The sequence below is a fragment of the Lissotriton helveticus genome, chromosome 12 (genome assembly GCF_964261635.1).
Source record: "Lissotriton helveticus chromosome 12, aLisHel1.1, whole genome shotgun sequence".
Lineage (NCBI taxonomy): Eukaryota > Metazoa > Chordata > Amphibia > Caudata > Salamandridae > Lissotriton > Lissotriton helveticus.
Genome location: NC_136073.1, coordinates 839,665,150 through 839,685,579, shown reverse-complemented (window position 1 = coordinate 839,685,579; position 20,430 = coordinate 839,665,150). Strand labels below are relative to the sequence as shown.

General features: G+C 43.0%; 1 protein-coding gene across 1 annotated transcript in view; it reads right to left on the bottom strand.

The window, feature by feature from the left end:
* The window catches only part of AP3D1 (adaptor related protein complex 3 subunit delta 1), a 347,807-nt gene that overhangs the window by 281,965 nt on the left and 45,412 nt on the right, over nt 1-20,430 (bottom strand). The window lies entirely within an intron of this gene.

Genomic DNA, 20,430 nt, shown 5'->3' with positions numbered 1-20,430 from the left:
TCACTGTCACTCTGCTGTCACTGTCACTCTGCTGTCACTGTCGCTGTCACTCTGCTGTCACTGTCGCTGTCGCTGTCACTGTCACTGTCACTCTGCTGTCACTGTCACTCTGCTGTCACTGTCGCTGTCACTCTGCTGTCACTGTCACTCTGCTGTCACTGTCGCTGTCACTGCTGTCACTGTCGCTGTCACTCTGCTGTCACTGTCGCTGTCACTGCTGTCACTGTCGCTGTCACTCTGCTGTCACTGTCACTCTGCTGTCACTGTCACTCTGCTGTCACTGTCGCTGTCACTCTGCTGTCACTGTCGCTGTCACTCTGCTGTCACTGTCGCTGTCACTCTGCTGTCACTGTCGCTGTCACTCTGCTGTCACTGTCGCTGTCACTCTGCTGTCACTGTCGCTGTCACTCTGCTGTCACTGTCGCTGTCACTCTGCTGTCACTCTGCTGTCGCTGTCACTGTCGCTGTCGCTGTCGCTGTCACTCTGCTGTCACTCTGCTGTCACTCTGCACCGCCACTCTGCACCGCCACTCTGCACCGCCACTCTGCACCGCCACTCTGCACCGCCACTCTGCACCGCCACTCTGCACCGCCACTCTGCACCGCCACTCTGCACCGCCACTCTGCACCGCCACTCTGCACCGCCACTCTGCACCGCCACTCTGCACCGCCACTCTGCACCGCCACTCTGCACCGCCACTCTGCACCGCCACTCTGCACCGCCACTCTGCACCGCCACTCTGCACCGCCACTCTGCACCGCCACTCTGCACCGCCACTCTGCACCGCCACTCTGCACCGCCACTCTGCACCGCCACTCTGCACCGCCACTCTGCACCGCCACTCTGCACCGCCACTCTGCACCGCCACTCTGCACCGCCACTCTGCACCGCCACTCTGCACCGCCACTCTGCACCGTCGCACCGCCACTCCGGCCTGGGGGGGGGGTCCTCCTGGTATTCCGGGCCATAGCACCGTGTGAGGAGCCGGCAGGAGACGGAAACAGTGTCAGAGAGCCATAGCACCGTGTGACCGTGTGAGGAGCCGGCAGGAGACAGACTCAGTGTCACGAGAGCCACAGCGCCGTGTGAGGAGCAGGCAGGAAACGGTCACAGAATTACGAAAGCCACAGCACCGTGTGAGGAGCCGGCAGGAGACAGACTCAGTGTCAGGAGAGCCACAGCGCCGTGTGAGGAGCAGGCAGGAAACAGACACAGAATCACGAGAGTCACTGCACCGTGTGAGGAACCGGCAGGAGACAGACCACAGAGTCAGGAGAGCCACAGCACCGTGTGAGGAGCAGGCAGGAGACAGACACAGTGTCACGAGAGCTACAGCACCGTGTGAGGAGCAGGCAGGAGACAGACACCGTGTCACGATAGCCACAGCACCGTGTGAGGAGCCGGCAGGAAACAGACACAGTGTCAGGAGAGCCACAGCACTGTGTGAGGAGCAGGCAGGAGCCAGACACAGAGTCACGAGAGCCACAGCACCGTGTGAGGAGGAGCCGACAGGAGACAGACACAGTGTCACAAGAGCCGGCACTCACACACCAGCTGCAGTTTCAGGCGTCCGATCATACTCCATACAGTCCACCACTATTATATTTATATATGTACAAAATTCTCTTTTCTAGATATTTCAACTTCACTATCGTCCACAAACAATGAACTACACAGTCACAACTAAATACATTGAATTAAGATGGTATTATATGCTGTGCACAGAAGCCGAAGGAAAAATCACAACGTCGGACAAATATTCTTTTAAACGAATCGAATCCCCACGCCGCTGTTGAGTGGCTCAGGACAGGGTTTCTCCAGAACGCGTTTGGTGCACTTCACGGGACGGATCTCTTACGAACTGTGTTCACCCGACCGTTTCCGCCATTCATGTCGCAGCCAAGTTCGTATTTCTTTTAATCTTTGCGAATGAAGAACAGCGAAGTGTCCATCTCCACGTATGGACTGTGACACCTCCAGACATATGTGTGTCTAGTGTATGAAACCCTTCTGTCGCCATCCAAGGAGTTAGTGAAAGTCTTGTTCTCGGCTCCAAACTCTTCCTCTGAAGTAATTGCCGGCGCTCCTCTCACGGCTACTTTCTGTTCTTAGAGAAAGGGTCCAAGTGTCCGCTAATGATGGCCGCAGCTCTTACAACTACTTTTCGTGTGTCCGTGGGCTGGAATGAGGTTTCTCGCGCACACAGCTCACGTGCCGCAGGACTGAGCAATAAAAAATGATGTCATATTTGACACTGTGTGATTCCGGCTTGGAGCCCGCTCGAGTGCCAGAGTCTCAGGAACACTTTTTCACATTCCCGAGTGCGCTTCGAGCGGGGGAAGCCGAAGAAATGGTGAAAAAAACAAAAGGCGCTTTATTCGAAATACACATAAACATCTTTATGAGGCGTGAACCTTGCAGTGCATTGTTGCGTACCTGTCAAAAATGTATTGTATTAAAAATATATATGTACGTTTAACTTTATTGCAACACATTCTTTTTAGCGCTCTGTACCGTGCTCTGTTGCTCCAAAGCGGTGTCAATAAATTGGTAATACATTTTCCGATCCCAAAAGGATGAAAGCGCAAGGATGTAGGCTTACGGCTAGAGCGGTCGCCCTCGAAGCTGGAGAACGGGGTTCGTGTCTCGGCAACGACGCTCAACATCCGTGATTCTGGACAAATCACTTAATCTCACCGTGCCTAACAAAACAAGGAAGCTGCGCGCTGAGCGCTCCAGAATTGTGAACGCGCCCGGCCATCTGGATTCACTAACGGAGGCACCCTGACAGCTCCTAATTATAATTTATGTACTTCTTTGCGCGAGCACGAACGAAATATGCCCAAAATGGCGGAACAAAACTACATTTACCCTATCACTTCAAGCCTATTAAAACGAAAACACAAGGAAGACGAATCACTGGCCAGATGACAGAAAACCCTAAGGAATGTGTGGAATTCCTCTCGCCAAGGCCCTAGGAGATACTTCTTTTTTTTCTTCATTAACATTAGGATCTCGAAACTCCTCCCCCACTTACAGTGGGGAGGAGTCCGAGCCCTAAAAAGCAGAAACAAATTGCTGTCACAAATCCTGCGGTCTGCACAACTACAGGGTTTGCGACCGCAAATTGCCTTTTGCGATGTTCTAGACGCCTTTTGTAGTTCCGAAAATTCTTCTCGAATTTCAAAAGGGATTTTGCGAATTATTCTGAATCGTAGTTAGGGGGAGCATAAAAGGGATGTCCCTTACTAATTGCTGTTCGCAATGAGATGTTTCAGTGGAATGTGACCATAATTGCAGTTACAAACCATTGAAAAGTTACCTCAAACGAGGTGGTAACTAAATGGCAACTGGCAAACTAGTGTCTATGCCGGAATCATGTCGGCCCGAGTTTTCAAAAAGTGCGTGGTAGTACAAGAGAGAGACAGGGAGTCATTGTGTGAGTGAAAGAAAGAGACAGTCAGAGAGAAAGGGAGCCGAGATATAGAAAGAGTCTGCGAGAGAGAGGGGGAGAGTAAAAGAGAGTGACAGAGACAGAGCCCGAGAGAGAAAAAGTAACTGTGGAGTTACTTCGCAAGAGGGAAACAGGATAGACAATGACAAAGGGACTGGGCTGCAATTAAGGTAAGCACTGATAACACTAGCCTACAACTTTTTAATAGAAAAATAGCTACAGGTCTGTAGCAACAGTGTTACAAGGCAGAAACTGATACTAGGTATTAAGGCTTCTGTAATACAAATATAGTTGGCTTCTTTAAGGTCATCAGCGGCTGTTCTAACATTAAATATGGAAAAAGCATGCGCATTTACATTACAGTGCAGGCGCAGATTGGAACTTTCATTTTTATGCACCCAGTAGAAAGCGTTTTACCTGGAACCTTCTAGGACTAGAATAACTGACACTGTCTCCCCCCACCCCCTCCCCAAAAGATATATTTTTTACGTTTTATACAGTAAACTGGTCTAAAACAGCAGTGTTGAACTTGCTTCATCAAGAGTGGATGAATCACCACAAAAGCGAGTGTGTAATATGACAAAAATTCAGAAGAGAAAGATGGCGCAAACGACAAAAAATGTAGGTGGCTCCCGTCATGCCCTGGAACACCACCAACATGTTCACGAACAGGACTTGTGGGGAACGTCAGCATACCTCTGTAATAGACGTACATTTATAATGGATACATATGACACAAAACTCACTAACTGCATTGGTTATTGGTGCAAAATCTACGAGCAATTTAGCAAAGTTAACGTAAATTTGATGTTTAAAACTGCCCCCTTTGGTATTGACCTCAATGTCAAATGTATCAATGATCTGCCCAAATGGCTGGGGTCTAAATTTAGAAAATGTTCTTGTCTTGGCAAAGATGTTAACTCCACCAAATATTTGCAGTAGCATATGTAAAGTTTTTTAAGATTTGCTGAATGCAAAATTCTAATTGGCAGCGTTACAAGGCCAGCTAGAAATGTTACTGCAGTTTATTTACTGTGTCACGTGCCATTCAGGCCTTCGGCCACACTTGTGCTATAAATGCAGTTTTAAGCAACACGAAGTAGAATTTAAAGTTGAGCTGCAGCACAAAGAGAGGTAAAATCTCCAATACAAATATCGACGCACAGGTGCCCACGTAATAACCGCATGAGTGTAATATTGTAGAAATTACAAGCTGAGTGGGAAATCATACGAGTTATCGTATGCCCGCTTTTGCTAGGATGCCTTTCAAAGCCTGGTCGCGCTACTGTGCAAGTATTTAGATGATCTGGCTTTGCATTGAAAACTGAGGGGGTTTCCCACAGTTCGTGTTCCGTTACATCCACTTTAAAACAATTTTCCGGAAGATGGGGTATGCAAGGAAGTGCAAAATCAAACAGCAATGCACTTTTAGAAATTAACTCCTTCCTTACGGAAACCAGTCATTTGTGACAAGCGTCCACCCGACTACGTATTCCAGAAATATGGACTTCATTTTTTACCAATCAAATAATGGAGGAGACTCGCGTTCTGTAAAGTGTTTGGGAAGGGCTGCCTTTCATCATTTGGCATTCCGAGGTTTGTGCCTTGATCTGCACGCTAAGGGCAGCACTTCCCGCAATGCAAAACCAGTACTTTTTCAAGCGCTTATTGAAATAGTTTGGGAATGCTTAACTTTTTTTCTAAATATTCTAGGACTGGAAGAGTTAGAATAGTAAATTTACTTCTTGACGTCCCCAAACCTTGTACTGCCTCCAGGGACACAGTTCAAGGCAAGAAACTCAATCAAAACTGGAATGGGGGATGCAAAGGACGAGGACGGCGCAGTGAAGTTTCCGCCTTATTTGCTACGAGGGAATTCGTTTCTCTGTACTCCGACCTCGGCTCATACTAAATTCGTAAGGCGTAAATCGCACACTTTAGCTCTGTACACTGAACGAAATTATTAATTCCTGACATCTCACGCAGGGAGAATTTCAAAACGAGTACGATTCAGGCGAAAGTAGATTAATTGAATACAAGGGCATGCAGATCAGGATCAAAGGTCCTTCTATTCATTCACTCGTTAAGGAGGAGCACAGACTTTCGACGCAAGGCCCCAACAAACTGCTATTCCCTCAAAAATAATCGGCTGAACTTTGAAATACAGGCTAAATCATCTGGCGGCAGAAAGGATTTTTTTTCCCGGTAGATGCCATTTATGGGTTCGAAAAGTAAAATGTAACGCGACCCGCCTGCTACTTACACAGCGCTATCGATAAATCCGGCTCTTAGACCGTCGTAGGTTATCGATCTTAGATTGACGACACACTTTGCCATAAATTCAATACTTCCGGGTCACATGGCAGCCAATCACCTAGTTGAACGTTTCATGTCGTCGCAGGAGAATGGAAGGATTCGTACAATGCAATGTGACCAGCGATTGGACAATTGATAACACCTCAGCCAATCCTGCACCGCTGCACAAAACTCCGATTTGCCCTTTGGCTGTGGCCGGAAGTTAAAACTTCAAGCCCCTGAGACGATAATATTTATTTAATGCTATTTTTTTAAAGCACGACCTTTACCCGAAGGTGTCAGAGCGCTTTACTTAAGAACCGGTTGCAAAACATAAGGACTACATGCGTTACATACAAGATAACAAGCATTAACAAGAAACAAAGGCACAAAAGGGGGGCAGAGGCTTACCTAAAAGCCTCGGTAGCTGCTCAGAAAACACAGCGTCCTGTAGGGATTCGGGGGTGTGCTCTCCCCTTCCCATTGGCTGGAAGGTAAAATTCCAGCCAATGGGAAGAGGAGAGGGCGGGACTTAAAAAAAGACCCGGAAACGCCCCCGAATCGCGTCAAGGCGGGCCCTCAACTCAGTGACGCTCCTCTCCTCCAATGGCTGGCCAGCATTTACGAGGCCAGCCAATGGAGAAGAGGGGCGTGTTCAGGCCCCCTACTAACAACAAAAGATTTCGGCTCCGCCCACCCACTGCTTAGGCAGTGGGACGGTAGCCGAAACCTAAAAATTGTAATTTGTATTTTTTAAGTGGACGACTGCCTACTCTTAAATACATATTTTTCCTAACATTCACAAAGGGGAAGGTGTTTGAGAACACTTCCCATTGACGAACAGCTTACCACCCACTTTAAGGTTGTCGGTAAAATATTAATGTTTTGCAATTAAGTTTCAGTCGTGAAACATTAATACATACAACTATGATTCGGTATTTGGAAGGGATGCAACACACACGCCCCTTTCAAATACCAAATCGGTATGGGGTCGCAAACCCAAATTGCGATTCGATAATGTGTTGCCGAATCACAAGTTGGGTTTGATACATTAGAAAAAACTTTTTACGCTTGCAAACACGAATCTGCAAATCGTGCCGTATGCAACTGAAAAAAGACTTCGTATAGCTAGCCCTTACTGGCTGTGGTAAAAAGGTATTTGGAAGCAGTAAAATTAAGTGAGCTGGTTGCACCTGTGGTGGTACATAGAAAACGGACGAGAGCGAACGGAGAGTTTTGTAAAGGCAACTCTGGAGACTTCAACCAAACCACTTAGAGCAAATATTGTCTTTCCTATGGGTTGTCAATTATTTTTTTTTCTGAACTCATCAGGATTTTAGCAGACAGGAAAGTTTATTTGAGGATTTAATTCAAGAAAGGCATGTGATCTGAGTAGACCAACGATTGAGAGAAAGAACGTATATCTTTCAAGGAAAGAGTTAGGACAAAATAGAGTGTTGAAATGTATGAACCACAAAGGGTGAGGACTAAAGAAACTGATACGGTTATTCCAAGAGAAAAAGGAGAAAGTCCCTATCACACATGTCCGGTTACTGAAAATAGAGTAAAAATCTTGTTTAAATGAAATACAAACCTCTGCAATTATTTGGGCAATTGCGAAGCATAAGATATTAGTTTGGGTTAGTAGATCTGCTGTTAGGGTAGATCACAATGCTTTAAGGAGCAATTGACACATGGCTATGTTCTGAGGATCTGTAGGTGTGCAAAACCTGCAATACATATGTTTTATATGTTGTGTGTAACTGGATCAAGTAATCAAGGTGATGACTGTTACCCCAGGCTCCTGAAAAATAAAGCGAATGAAAGTGAAATTGGAAAGAAAGAATGGTTGAATAAATTTTCAGTATAACAGGAGGTGTCACGTCAAACGAGGGACGACGGGGTGCGATCGTCCGAGCTACTGGAATAAGGTTTGTGACAAATTCAGCAGGACAGGCATTTGAGAAGGAAGGAAGGAAGGAAGTGAAGGAGTCTGGATACTGGTTGGTTTAAAAGGAGTTGGGTGTTTTGATGGAGAATTGCGTTTAGAGGAGCCAAATCAGTCCGTCAGAATAAGTAATGAACCAGCTGATGGATTAAGCGTATTGAGAGCCTTTAGGAATGGCAAAAACCAAGCCTAAGATTACAACTGATTGTCTGTGGCTCTAAGTGATAAAAAGGTATGAAGAGTGAGAAGAAAGTGTGTAGAGTTCATAGATAGTGTGAGCAAAGAAACCTTGCTTCAGTACGTGGGAGTTGGCCCATCTAAAGTTGGAGAAAGTTACCAGAGAGTCATTTGGGTCTTTGGATGGCCAGCCCTGATACAATCTTGTGTTGTTCACCACTGCAAACGGCAAGAGTGTTGTTGGAAGTCTCAACAACAAAATGGCAATTACTGTGATTTTCGAAAGCAAAGGGCTATCCGTTTTATTATCTTCTGATCGTGATGTTTAATTTGTATGCAGAAACCACAGGATATTTTTTTTAAACAAGGGAATTGTACACGCCAGTATGATGTTTCATCACCCGAAGACTAATCATTTGGTGGTTAGGTTCAATAGGGCCCAGAATTACAGTGGTGCAGATAAGCACAAAACAGATTATGAATGAATGAAAAATAGGAGATGTATGAATGGGTGGAGACTTACTGGCACTGCCCCTTGGAAGGAAAGGATTGATACAATTTAAAGTGTTGAGCTGCAGAAAACCAAAGACTGTTGTGTCTAGGTTGGTTAAGACGGCTGATGAACAAAGGAATCAACAGCGCTGATGCAGGAAAAGCTACAAAAACGTGGAAGTTAAGTTGAATGAATGGGTGAAAGTGAGATCGCCAAGAATTGTGATTAAAGGGAAGATGAAATGATAAACTTTAATAACAGAAATATTAATATTATGAAAACAGTGGATGGAAGGATGTGGAATTGACAGAACACAGAAGTTGTAATGAGAATGTTAGGATAAAAAGCTCATGACGAGATTGAAAAGGGGTGAAAGGAGAAGTGCGAGTTAGCATGAGGTGGGAAAGTGAGGAAGAGTGGCTGTTAGGAAGTGAGAAAGCCAACATGATTTTCCAAATATTGTATGTTGTGAATCGGCGTTTGAATTTTGTTTTGGTCGGAGTGTCTTTTTACTCTTAGCTGGGAGCTTTAATAAAAGTAGACAGACAGTTGAATGTTGGTACAAATGCATGTTTCAGTGTTTAATTTGTGCTGGTGGATGGCATCCGTAGTCATCAATTTTATGGACCAGGACTTTAAATTGTCATCAGACTTCCATCCAGGAAGCAAGAAAGAGAAAAGCAGATCAGAGAGAAAAATGTGGGATGAGAAAGACAGAAAAACAGGGACAAAGCGAGAAAACAAGGACGAAAAGAACCTGTACGAATGAGATGGAGACCGGTAAAGCAGGTTGATACAAGAAAGATTCATGAGGTGGTATTAGGACAAGGCCGGCCAAATCAAACAAAGGTGATAAAATGTTGTCTGTTGGCCTATATCATTAATATTACACAGCAAGACTGCTGGAAATAATAATTGGTAAAGTCAATAGGTAGCGCCATTGTGATCAATTGACTTTGTCAAAGCTATTTGCCGATGCATGCACTCTTATAAACTGTTTAAGGAAAAAAGTTAGTAGTTCCCTAAATGTGAGTAGTGGAAGGGTTTACATTGGTCAATCAAAGAATGGAAAACGATCTGTAGGAGAGGGATAAACACAGGAGGAAGGCAAGTCATTAAATAAGAAGATATCAAGAGAATGTGATAATAAAGTTAACCAATGGTAAGCAATGGGCAGACTCTAATCTCACTGTAAGTTGTTGGTATGGTCCACAAGAGGCTTTCACCTTAAGGCAGGTAAAAGCTGTCTGGTAGGCAAAACCCAAAAACGACAGGGAAAGAGGGTTGAATCTACTAATTAAAACCAGAATTCAGAGTTGTACTGCATACTGTAAAGAAACAAAATCAAAGTTTAGATCATCCTCTCTCAGTGAATGCAATATGAACAGGAAATGCAGAGCACACAGTGCAACATTCCAGAATGGGGAAGCATCTTATTAAGAGGAAGCACTATAAAAAGATTGAAGTGAAGAAACAAAGCATGAGTGAGGCGAGGCCTGAATTAATGTACAGCCCCAGGCACCATCACCTGCCTTGAACAAGCATGGCGTGATCACGAGCCGGTGCGCTGTACAACAAATTCACTAATGCCTAAGAGAAAGCAGGCTTACACAAATAGTAAAGAGTGGATATTCTTCAGATAGGCTCGTCTAAACGGGCTCACCATCGCCTGGAAAGCTAATTTTAAAGACGGTTTAACATACTGAACAAAGAATGCCACATGTAGCCCAGGAATAGCCTGTGTTTATTAAAATAAACCCTGCCTGCAACAGATAGGTTTACAAATAACATCTCACTGTAGTTTTGTACCAAAACACAATGGTTAGGAAGGCTTGGTGTGTGGGTGCACTAATGATGTACTAGATAAAAAACCATTACAATTTATTAAAAATGTAGCCGTTTAGTATTTTTGTGCTTATAACTATTCGATAAACGTATCAAATATTCACTACATCTGACTCCATGGGATTTCTCCAGCCTAGTGGTTCTTAACCTTTTCACTTCTATGGAGAGCCCCCTGAATCACTACTATAAGCAGAGCCGAGCCTGGCCTGGCCTAAGCAATTTCAAGGATTTTCACTCAAAAACAATACTCAAAAATACGGAACAAGAAATTATCAAACAAATACACAAATTATGAAATGTTTTCTTTAATTCACAACTAAAAATGGTATTATCGAACATCTATTTTTATTGTAAAGGGGAGGTTGGAGCTTTTCAAAATATAGTTTCATTTATAAAAGAAAGGGAAATGTGAAAACTCTAGCACATCACTTGCGCTTAATGCCGGCTTTCTCTTTTTTAGCCACCTACCAGTGCTCCATTGTGCCCCCAATATCCATACTAGATTGTTGCTGGACTTGCACTGCTCCGAAGCATAAAGCTAAGGAGATCAACTTAATTTTTAGCCTCCAATTGCAACTTCCTTCAAATTTTAAGCTGAGTTTTAAAATTTTGGTTTTATTATAACATTTTCTAAACAATTGCGGACCCCTTGACTAAGTGTCACCCTGAAACCGGCCCCAGGATACTTGTTTCTGGTCCAGGGAGGACATGGCTTGGCAGTTGGGGCTGTACTGTTCCCATGAGGAGCAGGGTCAAGACTGATTTGCATATGACTGGTCTGAACTGGGGTGGCGAAGTTAGCAAAAGAAGGTTGATGGATTTAACCCAGCTCTAATAGTTACTGGGGGTGAGCATCTAAAAAGTTTCAGCGCTTCGTCCATCATCTCCTTGGAGTTGCTTTGTTCGCCCTAAGTTGGCAGGGTATGCCCAGATGTTTGTCCCTTGTTCACTTTGCCACTGGATTCAAGCTAGCCTGGCTGATGAGGGGAGTAACCCAGAAACCGGTCCCAGGTTGCTTGTTTCCAGTCCAGGGAGGACCTGGCTTGGCAGTTCGGGCTGGAATGTTCCCATGAGGAGCAGGGTCAAGACCAGTGCTTGAAATAGAAAAATAGAAGTAAAGGTACTCTGTACCAGAGTGCCTGCTTGTTTCTGAGAAGTGCCGGTACTCTCACCCTCTCAAAATAAAGTGCCGATACTCCCGTCCCGGACAGTACTGGCCCATTTAAAGCACTGTCAAGACTGATTTGCATATCGCTGGGTTTGAACTGGGGTGGTTAAATGAGCAAAAGAATGATGATGGATTTAACCCAGATCTGTGACTGGGGTTAAGTGTCTGAAACGTTTCAGTGCTCCATCCATCATCTCACTGAGTGTTATAGACCCCAGGTTTTGAAACAACACTCTAGACAGCCCTCTCTTTTGCAGCCTCTCAAAAATAAATAAGCCAACCCTCTCAGCTACATTGAGTAGTCACCGCCAAAGCTGTGTAAAGCACACTCTCTGCTCCTTCAACTTCCACTGTCCAAAGCACTGGGGCAACAGTGGACAGCCTCCACTCAGGTCAGCTGTAGCGGTCTACACTAGCAGTCTGCTCCCAGCATAATCTTCACCAAAACTACACAAAATGTACAGAAAGGTAAACAATACAAATACATACAACATCGCACCCAGCAGGGCTTCTTTCACACATATATGAAAGACCTCCTCACGAGAAGTATACATATCATAAGGTGTGATGTATTCCTATAGGTACTGTATCGATTCCCCTATTCCTGACCCTGGTTTGGTTAATAATTAACTAGCAGCCATCCAACGGTGCAAAAACCGTTATCTGATTAAGCCACACCACGGCACAGAAGCGCGTTATCTGATTAGGTCATAACGCATGCCATCTAATTAGACAAGCGATATTCCTCCAGCCCCTGATAAGGCATACGGAGTTCTCAAAACAAATCAAACCTACAGCGACCTGGGAAATTCCCATAGCCATTGTTTTGATTTCATCGAGAACTTCAGCAAAAGAATGTGCGAACGAGCCCGTTCATATGACATCCTTATTGACGTATATATGTCCATCCTTACGTCAATCTCGGCACCTTTCAGGTATAAATATTACCGACATTGCCTTAAGCAAACACATGCGGTGGTGACGAGATCGGAGCAGCGAGACGTGCTGAGGAGCCCAGCAGAGAGCGAAGCCCACAGACGCTGCCCCGCCTTCCTGACGCGCTGAGAACGAGACGCTGCCTTTCTCCTGCCGAGAAATCCAGCTCCGGCGCTTCCAAGCAGCCCTCGCAGGCAGCTGGAATATCAAGACCTGGGATAAGAGATACCAGCCCTCCATCATTCTAGATCTCAGGTACAGAACTGAATAACCCCTTGCAGAGAATTCTCGAGTCAGTCCCTTGGCAAAACAAACTTAACTTAAACTGCTACTTATCTACTCCCGCCCACGTATTAGGCTTAGGTCAGGTACATTGGGGTAGGCGTGGTTAGAAGCACCAGTTGAGTACGATTAGTCAAATGTATATATGTATATATCTATTTTATCCATTTTAAAGTATCATATGGCTCAGAAACCATATCAATGCTTTTGCAGTATTATTTTATAATTCTGTCTCTACTGTATGCACTTTACTTAACTATAAGTATTGCAATAATAGCGATTCATTTCTCTTGTATGAGAAAAGAGACTGATCAATAAATAACATCTTTTATTGAACCACGCCCATCTCTTATTTCTCTACAAACTGGTGAAACTAAGAATGCACGTACTGACTGAGTAAAATAAGTTGTCTATTGTTTTCACACGACTCTAGAGATACACTCTTGATTAGGGGAGAGCAAAGTTGTCATGTTCTATGGTTGTCAGAAACTAAATCCCTTCTTGTCTACCCAGGGAGGTTAAAATCCTCCTTGCCCATTCGAGAAAGTTTCTAGTGAACTCTGAGCTAGCTGGCAAACACAAAACTTTAAGTCTAATATCGTCGGTAGAAGACCTAGTTAACCTCTGCCCTAGGTCTATACTATTGAAGATATTATTCCAATGCGCAGAGCCTATTGGGATAATAGGAACTACACTACATGGCGCCCAACGTTTGGATAGGCGATAAAACTAACGCAAGACATTAGAGTAACTCAGTCGTGCTTTTTCACACAGAACCCCTTTTTCCCATAATACTACTCCAAAGACGTCTGAAGTGGGTGAAAGGTCATATCCGCCAAACCTCGCAGGAGGAGACTCCTATGTATGGTTCTTGGTTTATTCAACGTTGAAGGATACACTGTTCCAAAATATTGTGCATCTAATCTTTGTTTCCATAGAAACCTGATCTGCAAATAAATAAAATAATCTTCTTGACAATAGTATGTCAGAAACTGAAGAAGAAAGGGAGACAGCTAGAATAGCAGCTGAACTCCTAGTAGCAGACAATACTCTGCTGGAAAATGACCCAGATGCAATACTCATCCCGGTCAACATAAGGAAATCTATAACCCTAAAACTTATAGAAAATGGACTGACACCAAGAGGTGGTACAGTCATATTCGTAATTGAGGCACACGAATATCGGCAGACAGAGGTATTCTATTCATGGATAAACTTTCCAGCAGCAAACGCTGTAACAAAGGACTTCCACTATTACAAAATAGAGGAACCTCCTAGTGAGTACACTCCTTTCGAGGAAGTGGAAATACCACTCAAATTCCAAGAGCACCTGCTCTTGTTTAATGGCGCCCTAAAACATAATAATCACATCACCAGGCTCGGTCCACTAGGTAGACCAGGAGCAACGTGGCCGGTCCTAGCCGGATATACACCACATCCAGACATTGAAGAAATGCCTGCACCAGAGCTTTTAACACAGCTAAAACAATTAATATAAATACATAGACAATTAGTTCAATATGTAATGCGGACTTCAACAATCCAACCAGCAATTAAAATTCCACAGCTGACGAGTCATCAGGGGAACACAAATAAAATTACACCACAGAACATACAGTCCTGTCTAGGTAAGGTACCCGCAAAACGGGAACAAATTCCTTTCTGGCTAGCACAAAAAAATCACTCAAATAGAGGCGGTGCTTCCAGATAGCACCCCTGTTGAGAAACATAGGATTCTGACTGTCTTCCAATGGGAATCGCACCACATGTGGAGGACTGTGACACTTGGGGAACAGTCTTTGCTTCCATTTACACAAAAACACATGGTGTACCATCCATGTCAGTAATACCAGATGTGCTAAAACAGATTCAAGATGAATACGGTCCAGAGCCCGCCTTAACTCTCGGTATGAAATTACTGAAAGATTTCAAGCAGGTCTCGGCAATATTATTAGCCAACATAAAGGGAGAAGCAGCAAATGTGGCGATTCGCCAGAGGTTAAAAGAGACAGATATAGCAGACCAACCATTTGAAATTGCCAGAATCATAGAAAAATCCTATGAAGAACTAGGAAGAGATAGTTTGGGTGGAATACCAGTGAAACCCCAACTAGTTGAAAGTCCTGAAAAGGTATTTATAAAAAATAATTTCAATAATCAAAAAAAGAGCTGGGATGGAAATAAACAATCCAATCCTAAAGAAAAAAGATTCCAGTCCAGAGGAAGGTCTCCTTGGCAGAGAGAAAGATCTCCCGACCAAGGACGCAAATCTCCCCAACGGGAGCCCTCTGTGAAAAAATACAACCTTAGAAATAGGGATAATATAAAGAAACCTGATAGATATCAAGATATTGATACACGTCCCTCTCAATCTTTTCAGACTTCCTCGCAGAAATCGGAAAGAAGAGGACGATCAGAACAAAGGAAAGAGCACGTCAAGTCCAAAGACAAAGAACCTGCTCATCTGAATAAAAAATTACAATTTCCCAAAAAGAAGGTAGCCAGTATTAAAGTAATCAATAATGCCGAGAATACTGAGGACACAGCTGAAAAACAGAGAATGGGCTCAGACAATGCTAGACAGCGCAGCATAAGTCAGCATAGCTCGCAAAGTCCTTATGAATCATCTGGAGACAGTGGACACGAATTATTACATTCAGGTGGAAACTGCAGATACCAGAGTTAGCAAACCTCATAAAATATATGAAATAACATTGCGTATAGAGGGGGATAAGACTAGAAAAATAAGGGGACTATTTTGGGACAATTTGTCCAAGGGCTATGACATCCTTCTAGCTGAACAAGACTGGCCTCCAGAGTTTGTCAGGGAGTGCCCACATGGCGAAGAAATAATTATGCCTGCCTTCTCAAACCATATTCCAATTCATAGAAAATATACACTTGCAAGAAAGTGGGCAGCAGCTCAAGCCCCTGCCTTATATAAAAATCATGTGGGATGGGATGAGGACTCTCCTCCTCACAAAATCCAGTTAAAATCACAACCTACTGCCCAGAGGCAGTACCCGATTAAGCAAGAAGCTAAAAAACAGGTAAAAGAGATCCTAGATTAACTTGAATACCAGGGGGTGATTGAAACTTGCACCTCACAAATGAACAACCCTTTGTTTCCTGTCTCCAAGCCAGACAATTCATATAGTCTTGTTTTGGACTACAGACACTTTAACTCATGTTGCAAAACATTTGCAGTACAAAACTCGCACAGTGCTGCACTAATGAATAACATAGTGCGCAAAAAATACAAAACAACCGTAGACATTTCTAATGGTTTCTTTTGTCAAAATATAGCACCAGAGAGCAGATATTTGACGGCGTTCTCAATAAATGGCACGCAAAAGAATTTCTGTCGTTTGCCCCAGGGGTTCAAGAACAGCCCAGGATTATTCTCAGCGAGGGTAACAGAGTTACTACAAACCTATGATGACGAGGCATTATCTTATGTCGACGACATCTATCTAACAGACGATGACTTGGATACTCACTTGAAGAGAGTGAACACCATAATACTTGGGTTCGCAGCAGAGGGTTACAAATTCAACTTTAAGAAGTCAAGAATTGCCCATCTAACAGTCCTATTTTTAGGATATGAACTATCAAGTGAAGGCAAAAGCCTGGCTGACAATTTCCTAGAGAAATGTGCTGTAATCCAAGCACCCAGAACACTAAAAAACCTACAATCAATTCTAGGCTTCCTGAATTTCGGTAGAACTTACATTATAAATTATGCAGAGAGAATTAAACCTCTCTATGATCTAATAAAACCAGATTTTAAAAGAATCAATCAATTGGATTCAAAAACACACAGAAATTTTGAGATCTTTACAAACAGATATGTTAGTTAAAACAAAATTACAAACACGTGACAACACACGCAACCTTGTGATTCGAGTCATCCCAGGAAGATGCGGATTCACATACCTGACCTCTAATGAGGGAGAAAAGGTACCAATAGCATACATATCACATTTGTACACAGAAGCTGAAAAAAGGTTCAGCATTAAGGAAAACATTGTTCATGCAGTTCAGACAGCTGTAGCAAAGGAAAAATACCAAGCAGACGGTAGACAGGTTACAGTCAGAACAGCAGAATCAGCTTTTGAGGCATTAACAACACCATGTAATTTACCGACAACTGCACTAAATCCAGAATGGATACAATGGGTAAATTCTGTTGCTACAGACAAAGTAAAATACTATTTTGACCCGGAAATGAAAGAAATAAAATATCTAGAATATGAGAGAGAATACCCTCTGCCAATCGACATTCTGCCTTTACGACAGTACGCCTGTGTAATATATACAGACGGACATGCTCAACCCTCGGTTTGGGGAGAGCTGGCTTACAACGCCACATGCGAAATTGTAAAAGAAGTGTGGCGCGGAGGTAAATTAAGACCTCTACTTACAAAAACACACTCAGTGGAAAATAATTCAGAACAACAAACGGAAATAATTTCATTAAAAATGGCGCTAGATAATGCCGATCGCGAATTCCCGACACTTATTGTGTGCGATTCGTATTACTGCATCAAAACGTACAATAACGATTTAAAGAAATGGATTCAAAACGATTACAAAGATGACACAGGTGCAACAATAAAGCAAAAAGTGCTTTGGGAACAAGTAGCTCTTTTACAGAAAGAACTACCAAAAACTCACGTGATACATTCACTGAGTCATCAGCGTGATGGCGTTCACGTTGCAGGGAATTCATTGGCTGAGACAGCCACAGCGGTAGCAACTAAACCGGCTTCCGTAGCTACAAAAAAGCATACAGAAAAACACATTGACGGTGAAACTATGCTGGCGGTAAAAACGTCATCAAAAGGCGACTGCTCGGCGCTACCGATCAATTATCCACTCAATTATACATACATAATCGATGCAACCTCAGTCCCTTTTGCTCGAATCCCTGGAGTGGGGGATAGAGTGATTCCAAACACGGACAGGAGAGGCTTGTTAATAGCAGACGCACATATGGGTGAGGGTCTCAGACACCTTAAACAAAAAGATTCTCTGGAAGAATTACAATCAGTGTACTGGTGGCCAGGCATGAGCCTGCATCATCACATTTTTGTAAAAAAACTGCCCAGACTGCAAAAGAGATCGCAGTGGCGAGCGGGGAGGACTATTGCCCTGGCATTTCACTCCAGATAAACAACAACAATAAGGAAAGCCCCCATCATAAAAAATAAAAAAAAAAAGCGTTATATTAACATAAAAAGACTAATTTTCACTTATAATGTAGACCCCAGCGCTCGGCTGACGTCTGGACTGTTATACAAGGATTTGCGAGTCTATAATGGCATATACGCTAGGAGCATGCTACGTTTTGACTAATGTATTCCTTTTAGCCTTCAAGCTTATGGGGAAACATGGCCAAATGAGCATAGCATAGCGGGACTCTTCTCACTTCCTTCCTGAGGGATACGGGATGGTGTAAAGAAAAAACCAAGACATAAAGCAATCTATAACGGAAAAGGTATTAGGTTCGGGTGCTGGGTGGGTCAAACATCTAATAAGTGTCCAACGTAGTCTAAATAACCTGCCAAGGAATTCTCTGAAAGGGTTCAGTCCGTACGAACTATTGTTCGGGACTAGAATGATAATCAAAGATCTTGATAGTCAGACTTCAGTGGTTAAAGACAAAAGCTTTGATATCAAAGATAGTTTGGCTATTTTGCAGGACTTAAATGAAACAAGAAAAGACCTGAGCAACATAAAACTGAAACAACAGCCAACAACCACTGAAGAGAAACCACCTGTCCCAGCAAGGCCTGTCTGGATTCCAAAAGTCGGGGATCTAGTCAGAGAAAAGATCGCGGTAAAGAAGGAATTTGGGCCTTCTTACAGAAAAGCAGTTCCTGTCTTGTCTGTCAACGGGACAAGATCAGTAGTACTACCGCCCCTTGCTGGTAAAAAGGAGAACCGAGTTGTATCCATCGACCTGGTTAAACCACAATCAAGTGGCCGATAACAAACAGTAGGCCAAGTGTACTCCCAAGAAGTAGCAGGACACCAATGTTTGCTACGAATACAGAGGCTCAAAATGGAAGACTGATCACATTTGGGAAATCTACAGAGAATCAGCAAGGACTATGCAACAAAGCAATGGAACTTGAACCTCTTAAAACCCAAATTAAAACCTTTCATCAAGAAACAACAACCTATGATGATGTAACTGCAGACTTTGCTAATGAAAGAAAGCAAAATCCAAAAACAATTGGAACAATTGACAGAACAGCATCCGGCTACTTCATCAACTTCGATGATTCATCTGAAGACCTGAGTGAAGCAAAAAAACAGCCATCAACAAAAACTTTTAAAGACAAAGCTAAGGAACTTTTTCAACAGCTGAAAGAAACCTATCTGATCTCTCCATGGATTGAATTTTGGGTGGCATTCGGTGCATTTATCCTCATTCTTTGGCTCATCCTAGTACTATGTTTGGGACATTTCATTGAGGGGAAATATGCTAAAATGGACACAGCAAGCCAGAAAATCAACTTGGTCCTTAAACCACACACATCTTCACACATCGAGAAAAGAGAACTTTCTTCAGTAAACTTCACAGCCAATCCCATACCAGGCGGTGTAGCATGGGACAAAACTGATTATGAAATCTATGGTCCGGTTGAAATCCTGAAGTATCCTCACCAATTCAAGATCTCGTTGAGTGACTTTGTAAAACCAAGCTCATTTGCAGATGATTGGGACTTTGAAAGTATCAATGATATGATGTCTGATCTTGTTATGTCTGCTAAATTCACAGAACATGATTATTTGCAGGGTTCGTCTAATTATGATCAGATGTTCTGCTACAACCATTATGGTAACCATTATCTACATAAATCTGCTCAACCTAGAAATGTTTTAAATTATAACCAATGGGAGCATTGTGCTACTCCTCCAAAAGATAGCTCAAAAACATTTTATGATAAATATTCATACTTTTCAGGGTTTACCACAAGTAATGCAGAAACATTTTATTTCAAATTGGCAAATAAGACCGGTATGAAGACCATGCTTACAAACACAAAATTGATATATTCCGATTCATTCTTTGAACAAATGAATACATTTGGGTTTGATTTCTGGAACAATAATATTGAAGCAAAAACTGTTTGGGGTACAAGAGATTGGCAAGTACAGGGTATAGAATCATTGTTTAGAGCCTGCATGATCCCAGAACAAATTATATTTTTGAATGACACCATTCAACAAACTACCTGTCTTGGCTTAGCCAAAATCAAAGATTTGAACAAACCGTCTATTCCAAAGCCAACAGTGAACAGTAATAGCTCTATAGATGTTGAGATAGACGTAAACCATATATTAAACCAAAACAGAACACATCCTGAATGGAAAAAATGGTTGATCTGGCCCACAGATACAAACAACTGTCAAGACAGATTCCTGAACAAAGAACAGGGGTTCACATTGACTAGGCCAGACCCTAGATATTCCCAAAGACAACATCCAGGGATAGTAACAACCTACAGCGTGGGCAAGCTCTGCCTTCAATGGCTACAAACGTCCACACTGGCTGAAATTAAGCAACACCTAACTTTACTTACAGAAGGTGCTGACTTGCGTGATTTCATATTGGGACCACGCAAACAGCGTCAAAAACGTTTCATAGCGGCCTCTATATATGCAGCTTATAACGAAATTTGGAAAGTAACTCAAATTGAGACAGCAGAAAAAATACAGGAAATTGACCGTATTCATTTGGAAAAATCACTTTCTATTGTGGACAATGGGTTAATGACTCTGTCCTCCAGAATATATTCTCTGGACAGCATTGTGACTT